Genomic DNA, 27,984 nt, shown 5'->3' with positions numbered 1-27,984 from the left:
TTTTAATTTTACCAACCAACAATTTTAATAAACCAATGTATTACACAAAACTAAACATTAACAATTATTAACGTTATTAAACAACTTTTTAATAAACTAACAAAACTTTAAATATTCAATGGGGACATTACATTAATATAGTATTTTCTCTATAAAGTCTTTAATGTAAAGTTTTCGTTTATTTGAGTTGATTAATTTTTTCTATCTTTTGTAAACATTTTAAGAAAGCTTGATTGTGATTTTCTTTCAAGATCAAATCAATATTATCTTTTATCCTTTGTCATGGGGCCCCTAAAAAGAGAGATGGGGCTCATACACCGGTGCCTACTTTGCCTATTTGGTAATCCGGAACTGTTTACCTTGTGCACACATGGAGCAGACAACACCACTGCGTCAACCTATACGTCACATTTTCCATCAAAGCAACAGAGATCCCAAAACCAATTCTTAAAAATCCGACCATGCCCAAAAAATGACATAGCAATTTGTGCATTGTAACCAACATGCTGCTAATTTCTTGAGGAGTTGGACGCATTGCATGTTTCTGAGGTCCTCAAGCTGGGAGGCTTTCTCACTTATAATGATCCGTGCCAGCCCATCATTTGCAGAAATGTAAGTTCCAGGGCCTGGGCATTTCTCAGGAGACCACCATGGTTGGCACGACCCACCATCCCTGCCAGCACTGCCAAATACTAACCATCGCACAATATAAGTGTGGTGTTTTGAACTATTCAAGGTCACTGCAGGGTGAAAGGATGGCCTGGACCCGCTGATTTTTTTTTGGATTTTTTTTTTTTAATTAAACACTTTATTGAGGAGCACCGCTCAAACATAGACATACAGCACCACCATGAGGCAGACTGTCTTAAATAAGTACCGGTGTTTAGGAATTAGTGCCAGTTCCAAGCCCTGTCAGTGGCACAAAATAAGCACATCCCCTGCAACCCAGACCTATCAGCCTATTTTTATAAGCAGAGCCAGATTGCCTTCACACCTTTAAGTACATCATGAACATCTGCAGCGCTTATTCAGAGAAGGACGTTTAAAAAGTGTGTATGTGTGGATATATGCATGTGTATATATATGTATGTATGTACAGTTTGAAGAAAACATGCATTCTAAACAATGTATAGGACAAGCGAAAATGTAGGATTTGAAAATCATCCAGGACCATCTCAAGACAAACAGAGGTGGCCACGAAATAGACGTATATGTATCCTAGAGGTATTGCGGCTCCTGCTCTCTGCACTGAAGAAGAGGCAGGTGACTATTAAGGTGAAAGTTAAGAGGTGCTGATATAGTTAGTTTAAGTGAATTTATTTATGATTTTTCTTTTTTTTTAGACTTTTATATAGCGCGGACTAGACCCGAGAAATCAGGTATCAGAGCGCTTTACATGAGCACCATTTTCGTTACAGAAGGCCACATTCATTTTTGTTAGGCACGGGGAGATTAAGTGATTTGCCTAGGATCACAGGATATTTTAGCGTCGTTGCCGAGACTCGAACACACTTCCCCAGCTTTGAGGTCGACCGCTCTAGCCGCAAGGCTACATCCTCACCCCATGAGTTGTTTTCATCTCCAGCATTTTTCCCATGTTGATTGTGGTTTTGCAAAGCATTTTGATGCCCTGCCAAGTGCTGCCCAGTGCTTAATTAAAAAAAATGAAATAAATGCCAGGTTCCAGTATTTTTCTCAAGCATTGTCAAGGCTTTTGAAAGCTGGGGTTGCTGAATAAGGTGCTTAGCAGGCGCCCAACGCCCATAGGGCTAAAAGGGCTTCAGCCCACCCCCCCTTCCCCGCCGTGTGTCTCAGCCCGGGCTGCTGCAGCTCGAGCTGCTGTGGGCTCGGCTGGGCAGTGTCTGTAGTCTTATCTCCGCCATGCCCAAGTTTTTCCCAGTTCTTTGAAGACCATTTGCATATTTACATACCTTTGTAAACTGGTTACCGAGGCTTAGTTTTTTTTCTGGTTCCAGTACTCCCTAGGCCCCCACTCTGCCTATTCCTTACATTGTATTTTACATTTACTGCAATAGTGTGACAATGCATTTCAAGAAAAGGCATATAAAGTAGGGTTGCCAAAAGAAAAATGCCAGCCATGTGTTGTTTAAAGAGCCTGCAAAGACCTCCTCTTGACACTAAACAGGGTTATAATTTTAAAAAGAATTTATTTCATATGTAACATTACTTTTCTGTGTCTGTTTTCTTTAATTATTAGTCATGAATCATTAATAAGCCCTACAACACAATTAAAAGTGTTTTCAATTTATACTGACTGTTCGAAGTATGCACAGATAGGTGCTGAAAATACGGCTTTAGGTGACTGCTTATTTTTGTACCGTCTGGGACATCAAAATAATGAGCTGGCAACCCTAATCAGAAGACTGGAAGTATGTTGCAGGATCAGCAAATTATTTATTTCCTCAATCCTCGATCCCTGATTAATGCCATAATAGCAACAGTTTAACTCATATCTGAAATCCTATTAGCCGTCAATAAAATGCTGAGTTACTTCAAGTGTCTAGGAATGCACCCTGCATTCAGACAACTCACTCCTCATTCTCGCGCCTTCAGTTTCACGCTCACCCTGCACTCATATCGATCACAATGCACTCACACCATTCATCAGCTCAACCTGCACTCACAATGCACTTACACTGTTCACCCTGTACCTCACCCTGCAGTCGCACAAGCACACTACTCAGCCTGAACTCATGAAACACTTCACTCACCTGTCCCCCTCACTGCTCAATCTGCAATCTCACTCAGACAAGCCCTTCACTAACCATGCATCCATTCGTCCCACTCTGCACTTATATCTGCACCCAAATTCATATGGTCACCTCACTCATCCTGCAGTCACTCTTACCCTACTCTCACACTGTTGCATCGCTCATCGTTTACTCACATGGGCACTCCTGCCACCCACACAGTGCAGAGGGTTAATGTGCCTGCTACAAAGAACGAGTACCGTGCAGATCAGAAAACTGAGTGTGAGTAAACTATGAGTAGAACTGTAAAAAAATGAATTTTTTGTCAGAAAGGTGCTATAGAGAAATGAGGTGCATTGTCTGTGAGAGGTAGTGAGGAAATTCATAGAGAAAGAGGGAATGAGGGAGGGGCACCAAAAAAGACTGTTGCACTGTGTGCAAGCAGTGCTAGGGCCAGCCCTGGCTGGGAGTATTAGCCCGCTTGAAGTTCGGGTCTAGTTGCGCCCCTGCTGCTTAGCATTGATTCCACCACATGGCTACGTTTTTCAGCTGGTTCAGGAGAACAGGAAGCAGGCATCCTCCCTCCCCTCCCCAAAACCAATAACAACGCTGCAATGGCAGCATTGTGATTGGTGCGGACGGTGCCCAGCCGGGCGCCTGCAGGGAGGCCCTTTTCTCTATGTAGGCTGCATGCAGCCTGCATAGAGAAAATGGAGAGTGTGCATGACTGGTTTGGTCGGTCCCAGAGGACCGATCAAACAGTCAGGGCCCACAGCATTGGGCAAGCCACTCCTCCTCAACCTGCCCACCCGCCCACCCCCAACCAGGCATACAGTTCTGCTTTCTCGCAGTGCGAGATGCAGAAACATAAAATGGTGTTTAAAGTACCAAAGCAGTGGTGCGACGCTTCTCCGCTCTAATGGAGGAGATGCCCCTGTACATTGCACTTTCTTCCTCCACCCTCCACTCTGTCCCTTTAATTCAGTCTATCAAGTTCTTTTTGCCTCTGCTTTCATCTTTTGTCATGGTTTTCGTAGCTTCGTAGCTTTTTGGGTTTTTCCCTTGCTTGCATGCCCTTCTCTCACTTGCTCTGGATTAAAGTTTGTTGATGAAAAATAAGTCAAGATCCACAAAAATGAGAGACCGCCATATGCCATTGCTAGCACTAATTGAGGCGCACCCCATTTACTGCTTTGGTAGGGAAAAACAGCATGATTTGTGGTGCAGTGGATGCCCCGAATCCCTGGGCCCAGTGCCAATGAACTTGCTGCACATAGATAGCAATGCTTCGATTGACGCAGGCTGACCCATGGAAGATTCTCGTAGCTTATGAACACAAGGATGTAGCCTTACAGCTAGAGATGCCGACTTTGGAACTGGGGAAGCGGGTTCGGGCCTCGGCGTCGGCTCAGCATCTTGAGATTCTGGGCAAATCACTTAGTGGCATATTATCAAGCCCCTATCGGCACCACAACGTCACTTGTGGTGGCGTTAGGGTCAGCACCCTATTATCAAAGCAACGTTAAGCCACTTAACGTGGCTTAGAGCCACGTTAAGTGGCTTAACGGTGCCTTGATAATAGGGCCCCTTTCATGCTAAACTTAGCGTGAAAGGGGGCGTGCTGTGGGTTTTGCGATGGGCGTTCCACCACAACACCCATTGAAGTCGACGCTGCCACCTATTATCAAGTTTGGCGATAATAGGTGGCAGCACTGAACTTAAGGTGGCGAAACGAGGAGAAATGCTTTGTTTCTCCTCGTTTTTGCTTTTTCAATGTGTGCTAAATGCCATGGTTTGTTCATGTACAGGAAGGTGTCCCTTCCTGTACATGAACAAACCATTTGTGCCGCACGAAGCAGCACACATGAAAGTTACAAAATGACATTTTAGGTTTATTTATGTGCAGGAAGGAACTCCTTCCTTCACATAAGCAAACCTCCCTGCTCGCAGACACCCTTTCACTCTGGTGCAAGGGTGCCTGCGCTGCCGCTATATTGTGTAACTTAGCGCCATCGCAGGGGGAAACACCAGGCTGCACCATATAGTTGTTAATATGGTGCTGCCTGGCGTTTCCGGAGTGGCGGAGAGAGGAGTTAAGCCAAGACGGCTAACGTCTCTCTCCGCCACTTCCTTGGTAAAATGCCCCTTAATCTCCCTGCGCCTACCAAATAATGAATGTGTCCTTGTGTAACATAACTGGTGCTCATGTAAAGTGCTCCAATACCTTTGGGTCAAGTTTGCGCTATCTAAATCTTCAACACCAGCAAATCAAAAAGCAACAGTGCAAATGGGTTCAAGTATTTGCACCTGCCGCAAGAGGCCCAGACACAACTTTTTTGAAGGTGCTTTCTGCCTGTGAGGTTCACAACATGCTTCTGGGACCCAGGTGCCAAGGTTTGAGTCTCGGGGTCGCGTCCACTTCCTGTGATTCTGGGCAAATCACTTAATCTCCCTGTGCCTGAATGTGTCCTTGTGTAACGTAACCGGTGCTTATGTAAAGCGCTCCAATACCTTCGGGTCGAGTTTGCGCTATATAAATCTGCATTTAAAAAAAAGAAATTTTAAATGCAACTGGTGCTCAAGTAAAGTGCTTTAATACCTTCGGGTCAAGTTCGGGCTATATAAAACTCTGGGAAAAAAAGACTAATAGCTACTGCCCTGCACTTTTAATAGCTTTGGGGTTCTGAAATTGTCACACTTTTAGGAGTTATGATGATTAGTAGTGAGTTGGTGCTGTCACTGGCAGCTCTGGAAGGGGCAAGGGGTGCTGCGAGCTGCAGTGGCCTTCTGGCGGGGGCCCTTGCACTTTTTCTTTTAAAAATTAAGCACTGGTAGTCACTGGCTGACTGAGTGACCTGCACCTGGGGGGTTTTTCCTGCAGGTATCCACTGTGCAGCCCATCCTGCCATCCAGCAGAGCTGCTTTTACAATGAGTGAGTATCACAGTCAGTTCCTGGAGCATTGATAATCCATGTATGTAGCTCATTTAATCTCGACCTCCTTGGCCCCATTCATCCCATGTTACTTTCTAATAACCTACCTGTGAATCGAAGAAGACATAAAACATATGTAGAGGATTTCTAATATTCCTAATAACATTGAGACAATGTGCACAATGTCCAAAATGTGCAGAGAACCAATAAGAAATAAGAAATCTGTGTTTTCTGCTGAAACTTCTGGGCCGTAGATGAGGGTTGCCATTGGGTGGGTCACGGAATAGAGGAATGATGCCAAGCCAACTGGATACTCCTAACAGGTAATCTATGTTGCAGTACAGGATACCCTGGCTTGGGCTGTTAAATGGTCATCCGCATGCAGCCGTGTAGTTTGACATTTCTGTTTTTATTTAGGATTTTTTTATATGAAATGTATTTCTGGGGAAGAAAGAAGTGGTTTTGTTTTCAATAATATTGAAACTCAAGCATCTGCATAAAATACTTTTGGGGCAGATTTATGAGCCCCGTGTGACACATTTGTGCCTCCGCTGAGTCACTTATGTGACGCAGTGGCAGAGTAAAGCAAGTGCCACGCTGCAACGAATTTACAACGTAACGTATCTAGGGAGATGCGTCACGCCATAAACCCATACGCCACATTATACCTGCGTCAGGTATAATGGGGTCGTACCGTCGCAGTGTGGGCGTTCCATCGCACGGAAGCCTCGGAAAAGTGCCTGAGTGAAATCTACAAGATTTCACTCAGTCACTTTTCCGACGCCGCTGCGTCAAAACCTTGCGCCTGCTTGAAGCAGGCGTAAGGCGTGACGCAGAATGTTAAAGATAGGCCGGTTTGGAAGAGTGCTGGAGTTGCATCGCGCACATGACACGACTCCAGCACCTTACGCCGGCAGATACGACACGCATCTGCCTATCCTTGCGCCATGGGGGAGCAAAGATGTTTTTTTGTGTTGCAAGTTCACTGGCGCATCCCTGCTGATTTGCAGAGATGCGCTAATCCTTGTAGATCTGCCCCTTATGTATTCTAGTTTAAACTTAAATTCACTTTCACTCATACTTCAAGTGCGATTTATTATCTTCCAGCAGAAAATTAGAGCAGCTTTCTGACTACACGGGTGGCTGAAAGTAGGAGAGTAAGTTCCTGATTTACAGTTTGGTGGACAGGTTACTCCATCACAATTGTGACGGATAGCCCATCCACCTTATCACAAGTGCATTATATCATTTGGCAGTTGAAAGATTTCCTTCATGTTTGTGGTAGAGTATCCCATCCATCAAACTCAAAATCAGGTTAGGATTTTGTGAGAAAGTGCCCTCTTTCCTGCATGGTATGCCCCCACTTTTTGCTAAATTGCTGAATGTACTTTTACTGAGTGTACCCTGGACTCCTGCCAATCAGGTGCCCAGGGCCTATGTTCCTTCCTTGAAACACACAAACTCCCAATTGGCAAACCCTGGCCATATGCCAGCCCCTAGTAAATGGTACCCTAGGTACCCAGGGCCTTGTGACCTGGGAAGACCCCTAAGGGCTGCAGCACTGATTGTGCCACCCTTAGGGGCCCTGTACCCTTACACACACACACTGCCTTTGCAGGCTGAGTGTCTGGGTGCAGGACAAAATGAAGAGTCGACATGGCACACATCTCTGTGTGCCATGCCCAACACCCACACTGCCAAGACATATGTCAGTCACCCCTCTGGCTGGGTGCCTTATACCCATGGTGTGGGCACAGGAGCAGGAGCCCTGTGCCCCTACAGTGCCCAGGTCCATTCCCGGGCACTGTAAGTGCGGTGCTGCCATTTCAGAGTACATGGTGCTGGGAGCTCGTCAAACACGAGCTCCACAGCACCATAATGGCAACACTAAAGACTGGGAAGTTTGGTATCAAACTTCTCAGCACATTAAACCCACACTGATGCCAGTGTGAGATTTAATGTACCAAGCACCCCAGAGGGCATCTTAGAGATGCCCTCCTACAGCTAACCTACAATCCACGTCTGCTCTGAGGCTGCCCAGGCTGCCACACAGCAGACACGTTGCTGGACCCCTGGGTGGGAGAGCCCCTGCTCTCCCGGGCCTGCAACAATGCACATCCTGGGTGAGGTGATAGATCTCCTCCCCCAGGATGAGCAAAGGGAAGCTTCAAAGGCCTGCCGCCTCTAGGAGTTTCCCCAGGCCACTGCAACCCCCCACTCTGGCGGGAAGCTTGGCCGGAAACCCCATACAAGGACAGGGGATGTGCCAGCCTGCCCACCCCACCCCTCAGGTGGGGGAGGCGAGGTGAAGCACATCTCCGGGCTCTCGCCATCTTGAAGATGGGAGACCCTGCCCTATCAGGATTAGGCTACTGCCCCCCTCCCACAGGAGAGGAGCAGGATAGGGGGTGTACCCACCCCAGGACAGGGACCCATTGGTCCCTGGCCTTCACCTACCTGTAACGCCCCTAAATCTAGTATTTAGGGGCACCCTGAACCTTCCTTCCCCAGATTCCAGATTCCGAAACTACAAGAAGAGCGAGAAGAAAAGAAGACCTGCCCTGCAGCTGCAAAGGAGAGGGAGACACCAACTGCTTTGGCCCCAGCCCTACCGGCCTGTCGACCTCGGACTTGCTCCTGCTCCAAACCCGGCATCTCTTGGGGCCAGCAACCTCAGAAACCCCAGAGGACCTGGCTACCTTTGAACTCTGATCCCCTGGGACTCCCACGAGTAGAGGCTCTACTCAGAACCTACCTTTCACCCCTGGCAGCAGCCCGGAACCGCGATCCCAGCCCACTCTGCACTCGCCAAGCCTGGCCGGTGCCGGAGTGAACTAAACCCACGAGGACGACCCCACTGCGACTGTGACCCCGAGTCCGGCACCCAAGGACCCGCCTCAACTATCCTGAAGAAGCTTGCAGCCTCAGGACCGAGTGCCACCCCAACCACGATCAACAAGAGGGTAAGATTTCCGACATCAAAAGGCACCCCTGCACCCGGCGCCCCACGGCCCTCTGTGCCCAATCCCGGGGTACCTACCCATCCTCCAACTACCCAACTTACCCCTCGAAGTGGTGGTGGCACCTGAAGAGTCCTCGTCCCCGAGCCTGCAGTCTTTTTCCAAACCGGAGATTTCCCATAGAAATCAATTGAGCGCCCGACGGCTCAAAAGCACCCTGCAGCCAGCCGCCCGAGTGGCCCTGGCAGTGAAAACTCTACTCTAACCTACTTCCCCACTTGCCCTGAGTAAGTGACCAGGAGCTCAGCTCCCACAGCCGCGTGGCTTGCCCGACAGCAGCCACCAACCCAGGCCCCCCTATCCCTTATAGGATAACATTGGGGCTAACTCTCTCTGCACCCGGCCGTCCTGAAACCGCTGAGGGTGAACTGACTGTACCTACCTGACACTGGGAGACCCTTGAGTCTATGCCCAGAACTTCAACTCTGCCAGTCGAGAACTTACCCTTAAACCGCTAACTTCATTTTCCTCATAGGGTAACATTGACTGGCTTTTTCTTGGAAATTCTTCTAAGTGTGAACTTTTCAAAACTCAAAATATTCACCAAAAATCAGCCGAGTACCAAAAACAAATTTACTCACCTGCTCTTAGGCGAGCTCCCAGTGCTGGATCTTGGTGCCCAGCACTGACTCTGAAAAGTACCCACAACTATACTTACCTTTAACTCATTTTTATGCCATAGGAAACGATTGACTACTTTTCTATGAAATTTCTTATAAGTGTTGATTTCTGCAATTTCTAAATATTCCTCAAAAATTGTATAACATCTGAAAACGTAATTACTTACCTGTTTTGGATAAATGTCCCAGTACTGAGTCTAACCACCCAGTACTGGATTACAAAAGTAACGATAACCTACTGTACCTGTAACCTATATTTCCTTCCATAGGGAATCATTGATTGTTTGCTCTGAAATATTTTCTAAGTGCTCACTTTTGAAATAGCTAAATATTAGTTAAAAATCACTACAGTACCAAAGTCGACTTTCAACAGCTGATTCTGAGAACTGACCCAGGGCTGGATCTAGGATTCAAGCCTAGAATTACAAAAGTAATCTAAAAAGTAATCTGTTGCATATAATTTGAATTTAGCATTGAGCTCAATGTATTGTGTTTAGAAATAGAGTTGCCTACTGCAACTATTTGTAACTGTTTACTAAAAAGTCTATTGCATACACAAAAGTATTTTTATGAAACATCTCCTGTCGAGAAAGTATATTTTAATTCCAAGTGTTGGTTCTAAAATAAAACAAGCATATATTTTTTTATATACAAACCATTGGCCTAGAGTTCAGTTATTGAGTGTGTGGAACTATTTGCTGACTGAGTGTGTACAACAAATGCTTTACACGTCCTCTGATACTGCCTTACTGCTCGACCAGGCTACCACTTTGGAGAGTAAGGTTATATCTAACTTTAACCTCTGTTAAACCCTTGGGGTCTGTGGACTCTGTACACCCTGTACCTATTAAGGAACAGTATATACAGAGCCACTTTCTCACAGATTTCTGGTATGTTTGCGATGGATTAACATGTGTGCCAATCTCTAAATTAAGCAAACACAAGGACACTCATCCCCAGTCACAGATCTGGGTTGAATCCATCATCATTCTTTAGCTCACTTCACCACTTCAGTTCAGACCCAGCTATACGCAAATCAGTCTTGACCCTGTGCCTCATGGGAACAGTCCAGCCCGAACAGCCAAGCCAGGTCCTCCCTGGACCAGAAACAACCATTCATCCTGGGACCGGTTTCTGGGTAACACCCTTCATCAGCCAGGCTAGCTTGAATCCAGTGGCCGCATAGCAGAACTCCGTCCAGGCCTAGTACTGATTCATTGAATGAACTGCACGGGCAGGAAGTTTTTCTACAAACAAGATTTACATCGGAATTTTTTACTGCAAAATTACTTTTTTCATCCATTTTAAAAATTGCTAACTTTGCAAAGTGACAAATGTCGTGAAATTGGAGTCAGCAAAGGTTCTAAACTTTGCCGACCACTACCTTGCACCTGTGGAGAACTAACTTCCTCTTCAGTCACCTTAGTCTCCTAAATTCCAGAACAGCATTAACATAAGATCCACTAGCCAGGTGACCCCTAAGCACATATTGTTGGAATAATAGTAACAGCTAGAGCTAGTAAAAAAACAACTCAACTCTAGAAAACAGCAGCATTTTACGGTGCAAATTGCGAATTTATCTGATCTGCACTCACTTGCCATGGAAGGAAAAAAAGAAAGAATGAACTGATAATCTGTGCAAAATTACTGGGCCACCGATGCCAACAGACATGGAATAGTCTGTGGTGGCATGGTGGGGCTGGGAAATATCCCAATGGGCTACCACTGGGCAGTTGGAGAGGCCCAACTGAGATGATCTATTCTGATTGGTAGACAATCAACATTCCTGAATGAGCAGGCCCTTTTGTCAGGTTCACCCATGAGGCAGGCTCATGGCTCTTTTTTGCCCCCTTATTTGTTTCCTGAATGAAACTGAGAAAAGAGTCAGATTCTGCCTTTTTCATTTTCTAGCAAAATATTTCAAGAAGCTCTAGAAATAGCTAACTGAAGCAGTCCCTTAATCCCTTTGGCCAATGTTACTATTCAGAATAAAACTGGCAGTGTTTCACCAATTTCCATATTTAAAAAAATATATTTTTATGTAAATGAGCCACACATTCAAAAGGGATGAACAAATGTGTCTTTTGTTATGTTCAATTTACCGGCTCGCAATAAGTGTATTGTAATATGTCTTAACATAGTTAACAACATAAAATATAACGTGAACTATTAAGGGGGAACAGCCATTACAACGCGGTTTTTACCACGCAGTGCAGTTACATCGCATGCGTTACAACGCATGCGATGTTACAACGCTATGCCATTACAACGCAAGTCTTTACATCGACTTGCGCTAGATGGCGTGCTAACATTACAAATAGTGTAGTTTACTATCCCAACACCTTCCCTACTGTTAAGTGGACTGGAGTTGGAATAGTATATTACACTTTTTTAATGTTAGCACGCCATCTAGCGCAAGTCGATGTAAAGACTTGCGTTGTAATGGCATAGTGTTGCAACATCGCAAGCGTTGTAACGCATGCGATGTAACTGCACGCGTTGTAAAAACCCGCGTTGTAATGTCATACATCCACTATTAAGAAATATGCCGACATGGTCTTAGCAACCCAGGTATACAGTTTTTCATTTTATGGTAGAGAGCTAACACTAATAAATACACTTTCTTAACCTATTGTGACGGTTCCAATAAAAGCACGGAGAAACCTACTGCCTTGTGGGAATCCATAGTATGGTGGGTGGTCTTTTGCCAGGAGGATGCACGTGATGGCCTCTGCTGATCTGTCAGCCTAGTAGACTGCCCGTCAAACTACAAATTACTCAAATAAACCTAGATGTATTCCTCAGCTTTGCTGAATGCAATACAGAGGCAATAGTGCCTGTCAAAGTAATGCTTACAAAGCTCCTGCAGCCAGTGGCGTAGCTAGGCCTTAGGCTGCCCGTGGTGGTCCCTGCGTTTGCCGCCCGCGGCGGCCTGATCCAGGAGCGGAGGGGGGGGGGGGTGCTGCCAATTCTTGCGACCACAGGTAAGAACGGGGAGAGGAGGGGGCCGGCCAACGCCCCCAAAACTTGTGCAGCCTGGGGCGGTCCACCCCCACCTATATACGCCCCTGCCTGCCTTTATTTAATTTAGTATTGTCTGCAAGCACCAAAATCCAGGCAGATCAAAATGTACCTACTGATGGAAATTCTCCCATAATTAAATGCTTTTCTTGTCATTTACATTAATCTGCAGCACACAAGTATATTTACCTTGTGATGTTCACGTTAAGTTAACCATAGCATATGTAGGCCGCAATTTAAAATGGTGGAAGTTCAGCTGCCATTTTTCTTCCTTGCCATGAATTTTCCTTCTTGTTACAGGAGCAAAGCTGTACCAGTCGATGTTATTTAAATATATCTTCTGTTCAGCTTTCATGTGAATGTTTATCTTTGCATATTCCTTGGAGAGCGAAATAATGAGCGAGGACCTGGAATGAGGAACTCTTGGCCAAAGTGTATCATCTTGCTGTAGATACCTAGCTCAAGGCATTCAGCAGAGGCTCCATTGTGTGCTAGTCATTGAAAAGAATGAAACTCATATTATGCAGACCCCTCCAGGATATTGTGGCATGGATTTGCAAATTTTGCGGTGCAAAAATTGAAATTGTGCAGCATTATTGCAGAACTTTATTTCACTTGTAATCACATCTTTTCATCCTTAAATTAACATGCGGGCCTGGGAAACATGCGAGTGCTATTCCTGCAGAAACTAAGATTCCTAAACTTGGATCTACGAGATTCAGAATTGATCCCATACGATTCATCCTCCAACACTGCAATGAAACACACAAAAACACCTTGTTGAACAAAACACTCATCTCCAGCAAAGACCACCACATAGCACTATGCACCAAATAAAACCTTATGGGCAGCAATATGAGGATAGGAATATAGAAGCAAGTGGTTTTACCGCCCCAAAAATCTGCAATTGGATAGAAAGAAGAAAGTACCACCTCAGAATAGACTCCAGTCACTCTGGGGGCATTTGCCCTGTTGCCTGAACAGCTTGGAATACATGCCTCTGTCTATTCCAGAACTGTATATTCAGTGGCGGCTATTCTGTTATGGCGGAGGAGCGTTGCCAACCTGCTGAAAGCTAGCAGAGGCAAGGACAAATAAAATTATAGTAAAACGTTTTTATTATCATTTTATTTTGCGTCCTGCCAGCCGAGGGAGCCGTGGGGACAGCCACAGTGATGCTGCAGCACCATGGAGGAGGGGGAGTGGTGGGCACTACTAAATGCGCATGATAGTTCGGCCGGCCCAAAGTGCAAACCAAATCATCATGCGCACTTGCCCAGAGGGCTGACCAAACCGCACTTAGCCTTTCTCCACCTAGCTGTGTTGTACAGCTGGGTGGAGAACCCACCACAGGCTCCCAGTCCATGTCTGAGCGCTAAACCGAGGTGCTCAGACCAATCCCAGCACTGCTCACATGCTGGGAATGCTATTCCCACCATGTGAGCAGCACTGGGATTGGGAGCTGGGAGCCTGCGCTCTGTGCACCAGTTTCCTGACATGGACGCGAGGATCGGGAGGAAGGGGGCAGCCGTCGGAGCAGGTAAGTGCAGTTTATTTATCCCGAAAACAGCATGCGGAGGCAGATAGGACGGGACCATTGTTGGCCAGGATCATACGCGACGCCCCACAGACGGCGCCGATACTTGAAATTAATACACAAGAGGGTGTTCTGGCAACCACACAACTAGAAATAAACGTGGCCTTTCAATCATATTATGAGAAGTTATATGCTGCCCCAGCGGAGCTGGATCAGAGCGAGTTTGACTCCTTCTTCGAGGGACTCCCCCTCCCGCAGGTCACAGATGAGATCAGTAAGGGGCTTGAGGGCCCGGTGACGGAGGCAGAGATCAGAATGGCTATCCGGGCACTTCCTCGGAATAAGACTCCGGGACTGGATGGACTGCCGGCTGAGTTTTATGTGACTTATATGCCCTTGATGGTTCCGCATCTACGCCAAATGTATCATGAGTCTCTGGAACATGGCTCTCTGCCACTTACCACACTTCAGGCTCTAGTGGTCTCTTTGCCCAAACCGGGTAGGGACAGTAAGGATATTGCAAGTTACCGACCCCTTTCATTACTCAATACCGACTATAAAATCTTAAGTAAATTGTTAGCTAATAGGCTCCAAGGCCACATACCCCGACTGATTCACACGGATCAGTGCGGGTTCGTACCGGGCCGTAGTACAGCCCATAACATCCGGCGGTTGCATCACCTTATGTCGCACTCCAGGATGCATCCTCAACATCAGGGGTGTATTTCATTAGACATGCGTCAGGCTTTTGACTCTCTCCGATGGGACTACATGTTCCGGACTCTACCGAGGTTCGGGATACCGGATGCGTTCATACAATGGGTCTCCCTTTTATACACTAACCCCACTGCTAGAGCTCGCACGGGACAATATATTTCGCGACAATATGTAGTGGTGACAGGTACAAGACAGGGCTGTCCGCTCTCCCCCTTGATTTTCGTGTTGGCTCTGGAACCCCTGCTGGAGAAGGTTCGTAGACTGGCGCTCCATAAGGGTATTACAACTGGCCATGATACGCATGTTGTCTCAGCCTATGCGGACGATATTATCCTATATCTTACAGATCTGGGGGGGTGTCTCATCGCCCCTCCCTGCGCTATTTCATGAATTTCGCTCATTGTCAGGGCTTGCTATCAATGAAACTAAGTCATATGCCTTCGCGTTTACGGAGGGGTTGCGGCAGGACACTATACAGTTTGGGCAGTGGTCATTCCGGGTGGCGCCGACTACGATTAAGTATCTGGGTGTCAACGTGTATAGGGAACCAGGGGATGTCATAGATGGCAATGTAATCCGTGCGATAAACTCACTGAGAGGTCAAATAAAGTTCTGGACGTCTCTTCCCCTCTCGGTGGCCGGTAGAGTGGCTATTGCCAAAATGGTGAGGCTCCCATGGTTACTTTATTACTTCACGAACCTACCTCTTGTGCTTCTGATGAGTGTGTTCAAGTTGCTGGATACATTGCTGGTGGAGCTGATCTGGGGTCCGGGTCGGCGCAGAGTGGGCCTAGACAAGCTGCATCTGTCCAGCGGGGGTGGGGGCATGAGCGCACCGGATTTTAAGGCCTATTGTTACGCGGGACAGCTGCAGTGGTTATCATATTGGATAGTGGGGCGCAACCTCCAGGAAATAGAAATGTCACAGAGAGAGTGGGATGGAGGCCACCTGCATGCGCTGCTGCTGCCCGGTCGAGTGCTCTCGCCAACCGCTCCCCCGCTGCTGAAGGTGGCAATAACGTACTGGAAAAGAGCATTAGCTTACACGAAGACACGTACTCCATATGCACCTAATATACCATTACTTGGTATAACTGCACTCCTGGGAACAGTTTCACGGAGACACATCTCTACATGGGTGGAGGCGGGTGTAGATACTATTGGTATGTTGTTTACAGATCACACACTGATGAACCACGACACGTTTCTAGAGGAGAGGGGGGTGCCGAATTCTCTGTTTCTGCTACACGCTACCATAGTGCGATATATTAGAACCACTTGGGCTCCTGCTGGTGAGGAACCTCCGACACACGCACTGGTCCATTTGCAATACTTAATGGGGAATGGCCGCCATTTGACTAGATGGCTATACCAGGGTATCCGGTCACATGCAGGAATGTCCCTACAGACACTCCGGGATGGGTGGTCGGCAGACCTGAATAGGGTATTTACTGACAAGTAATGGGATTCTATATTAGACTATCCCAGAAAGGTGTCATGTAATGCGAAGTTTAAATTCATCCAACTTATGATTTTACATCGTGCCTTCTTGACCCCCCGCAGGCTACACACAATGTATCCGACTGCGGTGGACGCATGCCCATGATGCAAGAACCCTAGTGCTGGCCTGCTCCATATGATGTGGACGTGTCCGCGCTTGCGGCACTATTGGGCGGAGGTGCACAAGGTCCTCAGGGAGGTGGTGCCGGGAGGGCGAGGTGTACTGGCGGAACGTTCTCTACTGGGGTTGGGTATGAAAGCCAAAAGTGGCAACCCCACCATCAGATTTGCTAACTTAGTGCTAATACTGGCCAGGCGTGCAATCACTAAACGCTGGAAAACTGCTGCGGCACCGTTGGTGCTGGAGTGGCAAAAAACCCATCTCCTTAGAGTGGAATGCGATACTGGAAGACTTTAAGGCGAAAGAATTGTAAGGGAGATGTAGTCGGGGTTTGGAGGATACGGGGTCCTGCATTTATGTATGAACAACTATGTGGGAGGTGGCTAAGACGTAATCATTGGATCCTATACGAAATGTTTATATGCAAAAGAGTTGCTGCTAGTCCGACCTTTGTCTGAGTGTGTTGTATCTTTTTACTAGCTACATGCAATTTATGAGGGTTCATGGGGAGGGAAGGGGGGTTATTTGGTGTAGTTTTGTTTATAGTGTCATGGCCTGTGATTTGAATTGTAATGTGTCAACAGAATGTATAATGATTATTACAACTGCACAGGCTGTTCGGTAATGACGGACATATTTTTGCAATGTATGTTATATGTGTGTCATGACAATTTAAACCTTAATAAATATATTAAAAAAAAAAAAAAGTGGTTTATTTATTTTTTAATTGTCATTTTTTGTGTTGCTCCCCTCCACCCGCCCCACCACTTCACTGTACCAGCGGCCACTCCCGTGTATAATTGACAGTTTTCACATTGTGAGACTATCTAGTATTTTTGGGGTTCCTTAATACCTATTTGCGGCCGTCAGTCTCAGCACCGCCTCAATGGAGTTCAATTTTTTAATGTAAGCTTTCATTGCGAGCGGCATCTCAGCCTTGACCCCTGCATTGCCTATAGATGTCGAATCAAGCAGCACACTTAACTTACGCCAATAAGCAATACAATCATGAGCCAGACAGCGCATTGCAAAGCTGCAGAGACTCCTATATGAACTAAATTAAATCCTGCAAGATAAGTTAAAGTTCAAACCAGCAGAAAAAGGATGTGAAAATGTGGCTACTAAGTTTCTGAAAGTGAGATTAACTACCCTTTTACTCCCTACAGCTCTCTATTGTAATCAGTTAAAACACGCAATCTGTAATGCGGCCGGGGGAAGAAGCTATTACGACTGTACGGCGGCAAGTATTGACGTGTGTGTGTACAGCCAATAAGAAGTCACCATTTTTTTGCTGACCTTTTTTTGCGGCTAAAATGATAAATATTGAGTTTGTCACACTCCTAAACGGATTGCTCGATTATTTCACGAATTACGAAATGCTTGAGGGTCTGATTATGGAAACGTACTTTAGCCTGATTGGTTTCCGTCATGGGAATCATGTGTAGGTGGGTCAATTGTAGAAAGAAGCTGATTTAAACATATGCAATGCAGGGTTAGCAAGGTGATGCCTTTTTCTGGTCCCTTCAGAGAGGATGTCTTTTTTTCTTGCCTGAAGGAGTTAGACTCTTGAGCAATTACCTTCTTCATGTGCTGCCTTTTATAGGCTTCCCATGCGGACACCTTCAGCCTGACTTCTCCACAACTTTTCTGACTTTTTTAGCTTAGCTGAGTAGGACTCTTTTCCCTTCATTGGAACCTGAGTCTGCTTTGATTTATTTTGACCCAACTTTATAAAAGTCTGCCATTGAATTTATGATTTTGAATGGTTTTTGAAAAATATTGAGTAAGGCACTCACGTATCGACTACTTACTTACGATTAACATGAAGATTTGAATTTGTAACTTTGCTAATCCTTTAATAAACCTTCATGGTTTGCAAATCTAAATTTTCTGTCATTTTTGTGGGGCCAACTGTGCTTCATGTTATTGAATGTATTGGCTTCTGTGCTGGTCTTGGTCATAACTAAAGGTTCATCCGCTCAAATGCAGCTTGTACTTGAGTTTGCATCAGAAATCCGCTTGGTGCAAAGTGCTGCATCCCCACTGTCAGCCTGGAGAGATTGCTTGGGCTGCTGGGTTCAATTCCATTCCCAACCCCTCCCACTTTCTCCCTTTCTTCTACCCCTTTACCTCTTGTCTTTTGCCTCTTTCACTTCATCTCCTATACCTGTTCATGTTGGTGCTCTGTAAGTCATGCATGAAACTTTTGTGGACTTTGCATGTACATATGTATGTAGAGATACTTGTTCAGTGCAAGCCTAACTAGAAAGAAACCGAGTCCATAGCAAGGCTTAGTTACAGAGCAGTATGATGTTCACCTGCAGAAAATTCTATTGTGTGGACAGTGTAATACAACCACCAATACTGAACTTTGCGATGGAATGTCCACAGAGAAATTGGATGTGATTCTTTTCTCACCTTCCTGCTTCGATTTTCATTAGTTCAGTAGAATTTGTGTTATATTTGCCCCAAAACATTTTAAGTTCTCATTCCAAGTATTCCTTCCTGTTAGGAAGGGTTTGTACTCTTTTATCAAAATGATATGCAAATATTTGTTTTTTTATTTACATTTGTATTGGGAGCATATAGCTACAACATTTAGGATGTGATATGTTTTCCTTTTTTTTCTTCTTTTTATTTTTATGCCATGTGACATAAGAAATAGCCTTTGCACCCGCCCATCAAAACCAGATCTACTGACTTTGCCAATGCATGTTTAACTGTTTACACCCACCCGAGAATAGGCATTGAATGGACGGATCACATCGATCTGGATGTAAAGGGAGGCCTAAAGGCCTCCCATCAGGATGACGAGTAGGCTAAAAATGTGCTCAAGAGTCTTTGTGGTAGCTTTCATTATGCATTATGTCAGCCATTTTGGCACTGATTATTCTTCTAGATGATGTGTGCAACTTGTGGTGACTGAAGTACACCAATGAGATGTATTTCATTTTCTTTCATTTATTTTGAAGCAGCATATCCTTCCATTGTTGATAACAATGATTCACCATTCACAAAAAAAAAAATTTGATCCCTCTCTGCGAATGAGACCTATCGGCCTCAGGGTGGCCTTCTCACCAACCTTTTGCCTTCACCCCTCCTATTTTTCTGAATTCGTTTTTGTAGGCCTTAGGACTCAGTGCACTTTACCACTGCTAACCAGTGCTAAAGTGCTCACCGTAAAACATGGCAAAATAGGCTTATACCATTTAGCCAGGCCTCAAACTCCCATTTTTAGTATATATGTCACATCTAAAGAAATTAGAACAAATAAATAATTACCATTCAGCATACAGAGAGTATCTTACACAGTCCAAGATTACCAAACTACAGAAGGATGTGCGAAAGTTCAGTCGGGAAACAATATACCCGTACACCACCGATGAACACTATGAGAAACCTCCACAACAACAAGCCCAAAGACATCAACAACGCTTCAGACCTACTCCCCAAAACTGGACCTTTAGTTCTGGTGAGGAGAGAAGTGACAGTAGCAGTGACGAGAGCACCGGAGGACAACAAACCAGGAGATATCAGAATCCCCAATAGCCGATGTTCAACCCAGCTATGCACCCCTTCGGATTCTGGCCACAACAGTACTTGGTTTCCAACAAGGCCCGCAGCCTTTTTTATTCAGGGGCCAAGGAAGGTAGAAGAGGAAGACAAAGACCAAGAAGAACCCCCAGAGTACAAATGGGAGGACGAACCCACTACCAGCGGAGCAGTCACACAGAGCAGGGGCAGGGGCAACGTCCCAGCGACGAACAAGGAATGACAAACATCGTGACCTAAGTGATTATACAACCAGCAGAGACGAAGAAGCCGTGCTCGCCAAAGGCCTGGGTTTTGTCCCTACACCAAATAATGACCCATTTTCCCTTAACACCGAATTGACACAGTTCTTCAGAAAAATCAAGCTGAGAGATTTCTTTGGTGAGACACAGGAATCTGATGAAGGAAAGGCGAACACAGGCCTATGGAAAAAGTCCACTTTCACACCACCAATCCAAAACATCTCTTGCAATGTCCTTACATTTGAGCAGGCAGTATTAAAAGAAGTGGAAGCAATTGACTTCAATAACACTAAGGGGTTTCAGAACCTGACCAGGGTAGAGAGGACCGCACTCTAGCAACTCAAAGACAAACCGTGATTTAGTAATAAAACCAGCGGACAAAGGTGGGGCGATAGTCCTAATAAACTACACCATGTACAGAGATGAGTGCCTACGCCTTCTATCAGACACAACAAGCTATGAGATACATCGGAATGATCCCACGACACGGATTATGAATAAAATCAGAAACATGGTCAGTGAAGGCTTAACGTGTGACTGGATCACAAAACATGAAGCTGAGTACCTCTTAAACACCGAACCGAGAATACCTCGGTTCTACAACCTGCCCAAAATACACAAAAATAGGACGCCACCTCCAGGCAGACCTATAGTGTCAGGCATAGGCCCAGCACTAGAACCTCTATCGCAATTTTGCGATTGGTTCTTGAGACCCATCGTACAGAGGTCCCCGTCATACCTAAAGGACACGAAGGACGTCTTATGCCACTTGAGGGATTTGGAAACCAACATCGAGGAAGGTCTATTCATAACTATGGATATCGAAGCCCTCTACACGAGCATCCCCCAAAGACGCACCCTGGAGGTTGTGGAACAGATTCTCCTGAACCAAGAATGGCCGTACATATCACCGACACACTTCATCATGGAATGTGCAGAGTTGGCCCTCACCGAAAACTTTTTTGAGTTCGAGGTCATACGATACCATCAGATCAAGGGCACGTCCATGGGCAGCACTTTTGCACCCAGCATGGCGTGCCTGTATGTCCATCAATTCGAGAAAGGGCACATCTTCAATGTCAACAACCCATTCACTCACCAGATGAAAACATGGAAGCGATACATAGATGACATCTTCGTCGTGTAACACGGTACATCAGAGGAGGCCGCTACCTTTGTGGAATGGGTCAACAGCAGAGACAACCATCTGAACTTTACCCACACTATCGAGAAGAATCATGCTATATTCCTCAATCTGGACATCACCCTGACGACCGAGGGGATCTCCACCAAAGTACACATAAAACCAACGGATAAGAACAGCCTATTACTATACGAGAGCTACCATCTGAAAGCCCTACGCCAGAATCTACCAGTGGGACAATTCCTCAGGGTACGGAGGAATTACTCTGAGATAGAAACATTCCAAGAACAGGCAGGACACCTGGAAACAAAACTCCTGGCGAGACACTACCCGAAACAAATGATCAGGAGAGCCAAGAAAAGGGCCAGGAATAACAACCGGGAAGCACTGCTGGATACTACACCAAAAGAAAAGACTGAGCGCATGGTATGTGTGACTACGTACATCCCTGTATCACACAAAGTCCAGAGCATTATAAAGAAAAAATGGGCAATCCCAAACAGTGGACAACGACAGTGGGAACGCCCCCTCTTCGCTTTTAAAAGGAGCCGGAACCTCAGGGGCGATCTTGTACACTCAAAAGTTACACGTGAAGAGGAGGGTGGCCGGAACACCCTCTGGAGCCAACCAAAACCAATAGGCCATTTTCCATGTGGCAGCTGTGTATGCTGCCCTCTGACCGCCACCATGAAAGAAGTGGATATCGGCACAAGCAACCCATGGAAATTAAAAAACTTCAGTAACTGCAACACTTAGAATGTGATCTACCTTTTGTACTGCCTGTGTAACCTGAAGTATATCTGTATGACAACAAGGAAAGTCAAAACACGGATTAGTGAACACCGCAGCACAATTCGTTGTAGAAAATCCAACACGAGATTGACAAAACATTTCTTGGATGCAAACCACACAGAGTCAGACCTCCGCTGGGTGGTACTGGAAACAATGAGGAAACAAAAAATTGATATCAGCAGACAATTGCACATCAGGGAACAACGCTGGGTGTACAGACTATGCACATGGGATACAGGCCTTAACGATTAAATCCCATGGTTACAGTTAGCACAGTGATCCAAACGCAGTACCGTACCCTAATACTGGAATATGGTTATACCCACGTCCAAATTGGTCTAACACCTACACCAACCACACACCTTGCTCCATTAAACAAGCTCGCCCAACATAAATGCCATTTACACATGCCAAACATACATGTCGAAATTGATATGGATACCTCACTGGTAGTACCCTCCGAAATACATGGGACACAGCGACAGCAAAATAAACCCTAAAGGCGGGCACCTCTGTGGATATACACTTGAGCTTGATAGTAAATGGTGCCCTCTCTTTTCTGAAATCTACTGGATTATAATCAGTACTGCCCCTCCTAAAACCTGATGGGTTATTACCCATTCTGCATAACTTTTGGCCGTCATGAGAGGCATTAAAATATTCTGGCATGCGGTTTTTTCATCAGAATAACACCCACAAGTGTAAAAACATGTGCGCATGCACCCACGACATGCCACACAGCCGCTACAGACACGTGCACTCAGAAGCGGAAGCTTAGGGCGCATGCGCTAGAAAAGCTACCACACGCTAACATGAGCGCTCTCTAACCCCGTGGACCATATACACTCCCTCTTAGGGAGGAGACGGGCCAGGAAACAACGCCCTCAATCAGGCAACCAGGCACAGCCCCAGCCGTACACTGGACCTCGCTCAGGTGCTACCGATTGCCTAACAATTACCAGGCAATCAGGCAACAGGCGAGAGTATAAAAGACCGCTCCCTCCTCACCACTATTCACCGGCAGGGAGGCGAAGTGGACGACTGGAAGCGTTGAAGATGACAGTAAGAGTGTGTATGAGTTGAATGGATGAACGGACGTCCTCTGACGCTTATGGTGCAATTCCACCCCTCCCACAAGGAATGCACCTTTTTAATTTAAATATACATCTGTGTGGATATCTCCTTGCTCACTATCATGGACCTGATCCACCAGCAATCAGGCTATGATTTTATGTTTCTTTTTTCAGAATGCCACAGTTGGCTCTTCCACCCATGACCTCCCATGGAGCAAGTAGGATAGTGCCCTGGGGTAAGCTGTGAGAGACACGTTTTCTCTCTCGTCATTAGTGTGGACACGTATGAGTGACACGTGTTTCACCTAGACACCACCACGCGTGCTTCTAAGTGTGGTGTTGTATGAAATGTAACATTACAATCAGGATACTTACACACTTTGGTATGTATTTGTTTTTTCTTCTTTTCCTATAGGTTGTTTTGCGAGAGTACTACACTCACGGGGTCATTGATCATTTACAACCCCCGGCCTTTAGTGGTTGATCCTTTGTACAATTAGTGTATAAAGGCAGAGCCCTTTAACAACATCTGGTCCTGACGAATGCTATGTACCCTCCGGGGACTATAAAAGCAGAAACATGTTGACCATATTTAGCACGGTGATGGGATAATTAGCTGCCAATTCACCGCTCACTTCTTTTAATACCATGCAGTTGTTCCTTTAATTAAAATAGTCTTTTAACAACTGTAATGGTTTTTAGACAACTTCTCACAAACTCACGGACCACCACTTAGTTTAGAAGTGCATCCCTGTCATCAGGTGTATGCCCGCCCTCTATCAAACAAAGTTTTTAGAGGGCGAGGACGGCCTATGATGAAGCATGATACCAGGTGGTGTGTGAGGCCAGTCCTTCACTTTTTGTGAGATGCTCCCATTGTGCACGCATCTCCAATAATCCTGTAGGAATCCCAACTAGGGACAGCCCCATTTGTGTTCACACATCTAAAGTAGGCCCGAGACAGCCCTTAGGGTAAGGTGTATTGTAACTAAAAAGTTGGACATGTACTTTTTAAGTTATTATTATTATTATTATTATTATTATTAATTATATTATTATTATTATTGATAAAAACACTTGTAGAGCACATAGCTACCCCAGGGCATCATAGCGCTAGCAACTAAACAGAAGACAAGTGAAGTTACGGAGCTGATTGTTGAAATAGCCAGGTTCTTAAGAGTTTACGAAATGGCAGGAGACGGGGTTCACAGCGGAGGTGTGAGGGTAATTAATTCCAAAGCTTTGCCACGTTATAGGCAAAAGATCTTCCTCCGCTTCTTGTCCTGATTTTAGGGAAAACTGCAAGATTAAGGTTAGCTGCGGGTATGGGGTCATGAGGAATTTGTTAATAGCCGGTCACGTTCCCCACATAGTCTTATGGGCAATACATAGTGCCTTAAATGTTACTCTTTTGAGGATTGCAGCCAGAGTAGAGTGTTTAAGGCTGGCTTGGCTGACTGGGTTTTACGTGTCATGGTAGTAAAATACTCACAAATTCATGTTTTACTACTGTGAGGCCTACCTCTCCCACAGGATAACATTGGGTTGCCTTATTACATTTACTAAGTGCTTATGTTTGATTGGGAGCAGGTAGAAAAGTCTATTTGTGTCTGATGAATTGTAATTAAATATCCTCTTTATTGGTAAAGTTGGATTTTAAGTCACAATCTTGAAAATGGCACTTTTAGAAAATTGACATTTTCTGCCCTAATTAAGGGTGGGCGTAGTTCGCGAAGTAGCACTTCGCGAAGCTACGCAAAGTGAAGTTCGCACTACGCGAGCTACGCGTAGCACTTCGCGAACTGCGTAGTAACATGTTCGCACTGTGCAAGATGTTGTTTTCAATGATTGCACAGTGCGGACAAGCAACCGGCACTGTGCAATCATTGAAAATGGCATCTTGCACAGTGCGAGCTGTATTTTTCTGCTGCTCGAGTAGATTTTTACTCGAGCTTCAGCTTTCTCAACGCGAACTTGTAGTTTCTCATCGCGAGCGGTCGCGAGCATACGCGACCACTCGCAATGAGAAACCTGACCTCCTCGCGTTGGGAATCTCGCCGGGAGGTTTATTTTCCATGCTCGCGATCGCCAACTTGCAGTTGCTGATCGCGAACAAGGAAAAAGTCTCGCCGGGATGTCATTTTGCTTGCTCGCGGTCGCCAACTTGACGTTGAGGACCGCGAGCAAGCAAAAAATGACCGCAGCACTACGCAACACTACGCTACGCTTGTTCGCACTGTGCTACGTGCAGTTCGCGTAGTGCGAAGTAGCGCGAACTTCGCAAACTACGCGAGCGTAGCGTAGTGCTTCGCCCAGGCCTAGCCCTAATCATTTGGTGCCTGCGACTTGTTCCTGGGTCGCATGACTGAGTGTGAGTGGCAGTTGGCCTTTGCATATTCCTCCCAGACATCCACACATCACAGCCATTGGATGGACCATCTCAGGCAGGATGTGGGGCCAGCCTCACTTGAATTTCAATAGGCTGTGCCCTACTCTCACACAAAGAACTTCACACTAGCCTATTGTTCCTGCAGACAGACTGGGACCAGGGCAGGGAGGCAGGGAATGCCAGGCACTTCTGTGGGGAAAGCCTCCAGAAGTTTCCTCCACTTCAAAGTGGGTACCTGGTATAAAAAGGGGATAATCAGACACACTCTTCAGTTCACTTCTGAAGTTGTGGAAGGACTCTTAGAGAATTGCATGCTGCTGTGGCCTGCTGTATACTTCAAAAGGAGTGCTTTGCTGTACCAAGAAGGGCTGCTTTGCTGCCCAATGCCTGTTTTGAGCCCAGAGGTCTGACCTGCTAATTGAGCCCTGCTCTTCTAATTAAACCCAGGGCTTCCGAAGTGACTCCAAGGGCTAGTTGGTTGGCCTCCTGATCAGAACTGGCCAGAAAGGCTTGAGCCATCTTCAACCTGCACCTGGACCATGCCTGAGTGAGTCCCGACCCTTCAGGATGTGCTCCTCTAGTCCTGGACCTTTAGAAGTAGTACTAAAGGTGCCCAGATGGCTCAAATCCAAAGCTTGGGAATTAATATTTTTTTGCCACAAGGTGCTCAGAGAGCCGAGAGGAGACTTGGACCTGCCTGCTCATCAATCCTCGTAAGGTTCACTGCTAGTTGGCCTGACTTTCGCAGCAGCTCCTGCTACATTTTTCTCCTAAGCAGCAAATCCTGTTCAGTGGGTCTTTGCAGAACAGGCCTCCGGTCTTATGGGCTTCATCCCGCTGTAGACTTCTGACTTCCAAAAAAGAAACTAAGCCCGAACGTAGGAATCTTTACTGCAACTTCATTTAGCGGCTCCCTAACAATGACAACTCCTCCTCGGACACCGCCAGTTGCCTTGCCCTCTGAACTTTACCTTATCAGACATTTTTCCTTGAAACTTCTTCCAAGTCCGAAGGTAAGTGGTGACTGGACCCAATCCAGTTTTGGATTAAGACAATAACTTTTGAATTTGCCCAGGTCTCACACGACTACATGTCCGCGTTCATCTTTTAGGCCCTATTTTTGACTGTAAACTTTAAAAAATCATAACTCCAGTATTACTGATTGGATGTTTGTTATTTTTGGTGTCAAATAATTTATAAAAATTCACTTTATTTTTCTAAATTGGTGAGGGACTTTTCTAGTGTTGTGTTTTCACTGTATTACTGTTTAAGTGCTGCGTAAAAACTTTACACATTACCTCTAAGTTAAGCCGGACTGCTCTTGTGCCAAGCTACCAGAGGGTTAAGCACAGGTTAATGTAGTGCCTTTTTTGGTTCACTTTGACAGGGATTGTGGCTGTTGCTAGAGTGGCTCTCACACCATCCTCAACAAACAACCCAATTTCTCACAATGCATCTGAATGATGGGATATGATACTTTAGCAGCACAAGCATCCCATTCCCTTTGATCCCAAATGACATTATGAGAAGTGTTGTCACATGACCTTTAACCCCAATGAATGAACATTGGATCAACCTGAGTGTGATGATGAAAAAATCATATGATATGAACAAACCAAAAAAATTACAATAAGTGCAAATTAATTAATGACTTGCTTGCGAGTTGCAATGGGATATATAGTGGTCACAGTTTCAATACATTGTGCCCATGCCACACGTTGCTGTGCCACACGACTGGCTATTGTTCGTTGGTCATACTAACTGGTCACAGGGTCACAAAAGCACATACATATCTGCTATATCCAAATGGAGGTAATGTTCAAATATTTGAGTTCTTGTGATTTTATCACAGCATCATAACTGCTTCTCACCCACCTGGTTGTGTTTCTGTTAAGCATTCAAACAGAACATTACTCCATCCTATAAAAAGGTCTTATTATAAATGTAAAGAATTTTGTGGCAGATTTATGAGGTTTTGCCGTAGGGAAGCGTAGCAGGCCTTCCTGCTGCGCTTCCCTACGGCAAAAGAAAAGGGCAGGGATGCGCCGTATCTATAAAATGCGGCGCATTCCTGTCCTTTTCCCCTGCGCCGGAGCACAATGGGCTGCCTGAGCCAACGCAGGCACCTCTGCACCATGGTGCAAGGGTGCCTGCGTTGCGGAGATGAATATTTTTGTACAGGAAGGGAAACCTTTCTGTACAAAAATAATCACAAGAGGTTTTTCCTCTTTGTATGGGTGCTGCAGAATGCAGCACACATAGAAAAAGGAAAAACGAGGAGAAATAAAGATATTTCTCCCCGTTGCGCCTCCCTTACGCCTCCCCTGTGGATGCGGAAGCTTTTGGCGCTGCCTCAGATTTACGATTTCTCGTAAATCTGGGGCAGTGTCAAAAGGCCATGGGTGTTGCTGGGAACGCCCCCAGCAACACCCATTGCACGCCCCTTTAACGCAGAACACTGCGTTAAAGGGACTGATATTTATGAGGCAGCATTAAGCCAAAAAAAGTGGCTCAGTGCTGCCTGATAAATATCACGCAGGCTTCTGCGCCACGGAACGTCACAAAAAGTGACGTTCCGATGGCGCAACGGGCCTCATAAATCTGCCCCTTTG

The 27,984-nt window shown here is 45.8% G+C and overlaps 1 protein-coding gene across 1 annotated transcript in view; it reads right to left on the bottom strand.

Annotated features, from left to right (window-relative positions):
* LOC146831595 (voltage-gated potassium channel regulatory subunit KCNG2-like) overlaps positions 1-27,984 on the bottom strand; it is a 1,031,696-nt gene that overhangs the window by 3,786 nt on the left and 999,926 nt on the right. The gene's annotated exons all lie outside the window — the stretch shown is intronic.

Source organism: Triturus cristatus, chromosome 5_1 (genome assembly GCF_964204655.1).
Source record: "Triturus cristatus chromosome 5_1, aTriCri1.1, whole genome shotgun sequence".
Taxonomy (NCBI): domain Eukaryota; kingdom Metazoa; phylum Chordata; class Amphibia; order Caudata; family Salamandridae; genus Triturus; species Triturus cristatus.
This window is presented reverse-complemented; position numbering and strand designations above follow the sequence as displayed.